This window comes from Gigantopelta aegis, chromosome 1, assembly GCF_016097555.1.
Source record: "Gigantopelta aegis isolate Gae_Host chromosome 1, Gae_host_genome, whole genome shotgun sequence".
NCBI classification, from domain to species: domain Eukaryota; kingdom Metazoa; phylum Mollusca; class Gastropoda; order Neomphalida; family Peltospiridae; genus Gigantopelta; species Gigantopelta aegis.
The window spans coordinates 32,690,050-32,694,716 of record NC_054699.1 but is presented as its reverse complement, the minus strand read 5'-3'; positions in this window follow the sequence as shown (position 1 = coordinate 32,694,716).

Sequence of the window (4,667 nt, the reverse complement as noted above, 5' to 3'; positions counted from 1 at the left end):
CCAGGAAGAGGATTTTGGGGGACGAACCCCCTCCCCCCCCCCCTCCTCCTTCTTAAGCAACATTTTCTTTTTCTTTTTCAAAATATTTTTAGCGGGACATTACTCGACTCCCCCTATAAACTTCTCGCTTGTCACAGTCTATACCTCCCTCTACCACTGTCAGGGCCGACTTAAGAATATTTGAAACCCTCGGGTAAAGTAATGTACTGGGCCCTTAACCCCCCTCGCCCCCAACACATTGAAATTAAATTTTTCAAGTGGGAAATTTGCGGCATTTTATTGCATACAAGGAGGCCCCGATTTCATATTAACGCCACTACTATTTAATAATATGAACCTTAGTTTTTAATTTTCAAATTGAATTTCGGGGCCCCTGAAATCGCGGGGCCCCCCCGGGCAACTGCCTAGTGTACAAGGAGGCCCCGTCCATGCGTTTTTAATTTTTAAGACGGCACGTTAAGACGGCACTGACCTCTGCACAATCACCTGAATAACCACTTATTTATCAATGATTCTTCAGATATTTTTTTCTAATGCAACGGCATTAATTTCAACCTAGGTAGCAGTATAAAAAACAAGATCTCCCATAACAGTCATAAAAGAAAAATCATTATGTATGATTGGAAACTTTGAATTAGTATTGTTATTAGCAGTAGTATACCAAGTAGCATCTCACCGGGTCAAAGTCCGAAATGCATCTAACTTTGATTAGCGCATTAAATACTGACATGCCTGTCATTGGTAATAAATGTGACGTAATTCGTTGTCAAAAAATGTCATCTCCATAAGATAATATGAAGTAGGTCCATGTATTGACTCCTGTAGCATACTGTTAATATGATTCTGATCACATACAACTTTTAGGTTCAAGACATTCACGGGAAAACGATATGAACGTAGAAAGAAAAGTACACTTGAACACAGCAATACCGCAATTTGCTTGCTTTAAAGGGACATTCCTGAGTTTGCTGCAATTTGTAAGATGTTATCGACTAACAGAGACTTTTTAACGATTGTAATTACATATCAAGTATATTTTTCTACACTGAATATTAGTGGCTGTATATTAAACGTGTTTCTGATCGTTCTAATATTTCATTTTATTTCCTAATATATTATTTGAAGACAAAATCCAGTTTGGGTTTTTTACAAATATTAAGACGACCAGAAACACATTGAATATACAGAAACTAATATTCTAAACAAGAAAATATATTTAATATGTAAGTTTAATCGTAGAAATATTTTATTAGTCGGAAACATCTTACAATGCATCAAACTCAGGAATGTTCCTTGTCTGCATTTGGTTTTACAATATAAATTAGTTTTTTTTGTGTTTTTCTTTTTGTTTCCACATATATACTGAATTCCATTGAAAACGCATCAGTCAGATTTGTAGTAAAAAAGGATATGAGAAGAAATAACAATACAATTAACTGAATAAAGCAATAAATAACCCCAAAATGGTATACAAGGGTTAGTGTTATTGTGTTTTACAGCAACCTCGCGCATGCGATGAAAATAACAACCGAGTTCATTATATATGAATACACTTATGAATAGGAATAAATGATTATGAAAAGAAAACATTCTCTTTCATGAAATAAAAATATAATACATTGTAACAGAAATTGCATATCAGTGTAACAATAGATTAATCTAAGTCTTTAACTGTTGTCAAAACGCATTACCTGAAGTGTTCTATTTTGCATCCTGAATAAGCAGCTGCTAGAAAACTCACTCTGTAAAACGATTCTATCTGCAATACAAAGATATTTACATGAAAATTCTAAAACCAAATTACCATGTTTTGAAGTCTATAGTCTAAATTAATTGCATATATTTAGTTGGGCATATATACCAGTATTAAACTGCACATTATACTGTAATTGTAAAGTTTATATGTACCATATTGGGGATATCTATAATTACACATCAGATATATACCTAGATTTTAAACACACAGAGAGAGAGAGAGAGAGAGAGAGAGAGAGAGAGAGAGAGAGAGAGAGAGAGAGAGAGAGAGAGAGAGAGAGAGAGAGGGGGGGGAGAGAGAGACAGACAGACAGACAGATAGAGAAACAGACAGACAGAGAGACAGAGACAGACAGACATAGAGACAGACAGACAGACAGACAGACAGAGCGACAGAGATACAGACAAAAGAGACAGACAGACAGAGATACAGACAAAAGAGACAGACAGACTGAGACAGACAGAGAGTTAGACAGAGAGACACAGAGGATAGGGCAGGAAAGGAAGGAAATGTTTTATTGAACGATGCACTCAACACATTTTATTTACGGTTATATGGCGTCAGACATATGGTCAAGGGCCACACAGATTTTGACAGGAAATCCGCTGTTGCCACTACTTGGGCTACTCTTTCCGATTAGCAGCAAGGGATCTTTTATTTGCGCTTCCCACAGACAGGAGAGTACATACCACGGCCTTTGTTACACCAGTTGTAAAGCACTGGCTGGAACGAGAAATAGCCCAATGGGTCCACCGACGGGGATCGATCTCAGACCGACAGCGCATCAAACAAACGCTTTACCACTGGGCTACGTCCTGCCCCCAGGACAGGGAGGGAATGCTAGTAAATGAGATGGATTGGGTATTAAAGGGACATTCCCGAGTTTGCTGCATTGTAAGATGTTTCCGACTAACAAAATATTTCTACGATTAAACTTGCATATTAAATATATTTCTTCTTTAGAATAACAGTGTCTGTATATTCAACGTGTCTCTGGTCGTCTTAATATTTGTAAGTAGTCGAAACTGGATTTTGTCTTCAAATAATTTCGTACGTACGAAAAAACATATTTTAGTAAATAAAATGAAATTTAACCTAGTACAAATATTAGAATGATCAGAAGCACGTTGAATGTACAGATACTGTTATTCTAAACAAGAAAATATATTTAATATGTAACTTTAATCGTAGACATACTTTATTAGTCGATAACATCTTAAAAACTGCAGCAAACTCAGGAATGTCCCTTTAAGATAGTGGGAGAGAGAAAGGGAGGATGACCGCCAAAACCCTCAAATTTTGCTTTATAAAATATATTCTTAGTCAGCAACTTATTAAATATTATTGTCAAAGTTATTTATTTCGAATATGTATATGTATTGCTGCCTTTTCAAAAGATAATGTTGTCACAATCAAGTTAATATATACCATTTTGGAAATATCTTTAATAGAGACAAAAATCCCACTTACATCATGACAAAATTTTCTTTGATATATAATGAAAATCTGTGACAATCTATCGTCGAGTTCATCATAGTATCGGAAATTTAACAGTCCAAAAGTGAAAATCGCCAAAATCCAATCTGAAATGAAAACCAGAAAACAAAAAAGTTAATATAAAGTTTGCAATACTGAACTTTTCTTCATGTTATTTAATGCTAAAACTAAATAATAACATACAGTCATGTACTCGTAATATATGAGTAATGAAAAAAAGAAAGAATTGTTTTATTTAACGACGCACTCAACACATTTTATTTACGGTTATATGGCGTCAGACATATGGTTAAGGACCACACAGATTTTGAGAGGAAACCTGCTGTCGCCACTACATGGGCTACTCTTCCGATTAGCAACAAGGGATCTTTTATTTGCGCTTCCCACAGGCAGGATAGCACAAACCATGGCCTTTGTTGAACCAGTTATGGATCACTGGTCGGTGCAAGTGGTTTACACCTACCCACTGAGCCTTGTGGAACACTCACTCAGGGTTTGGAGTCGGTATCTGGATTAAAAAGCCCATGCCTCGACTGGGATCCGAACCCAGTACCTACCAGCCTGTAGACCGATGGCCTACCACGACGCCAGCGAGGCCGGTTATATGAGTAATGAAACCACCCGTGTTGATACAATCAGAATTTCATATGGTTAATAGTATCATCCCATGCTAAGCCGTGTCATGTTAGTGGACATAACACCAGGAGGGGCGGGGTGTAGCTCAGTGGTAAAGCGCTCGCCTGATACACGGTCAGCCTTGGATAGATCCCCGTCGGTGGGCTCCTTGGGCGATTTCTCGTTCCAGCCAGTACATCACAACTTGTATATCAAACAACATGGTATGCTGCATATAAAAGATCCCTCGCCACTAATGAAAACAAATGTAGCGTGTTTCCTTCCTAAGACTGTACGTCAAATTTACCAAATGTCTGACATCCAAAAGCCGATGATTAATAAATCAACGTGCTCCAGTGGTGTTGTTAAACAAAAAAAATTATAACACCAGGACTGGAAAGCAACCAGCGAGATGAATTATTACTATCTTTTTAATGTTAATTTTAATACATTTTTTATTTTAGTAAATGAATATTGATGCGTCGTATTTGCATCGGTATCGAAAGATGCCAACAACTGTAAGGTGGGCAGTTTGGCATTAGATAGACCAACGCACATTTCGGCTGCTTTAGTTTGGAAGGTCCCGTATCATGCCACGACCTTTGTTACACCAGCTGTGGTGCACTACAGGACCGTAGCTAGCGGATGGGGGGGGGGGGAGGGCAAGGGGGCAGATAGCCCCCCCCCCAAAAAAAATCCGGAAAAACATAGAAACTTAAAGAAAATTCTCTCCTTAACCGTTTAAGGAGTTTTAGACTATTAACCACTCAGTTGCCTCCACCCCCCCCCTCCCCCCACC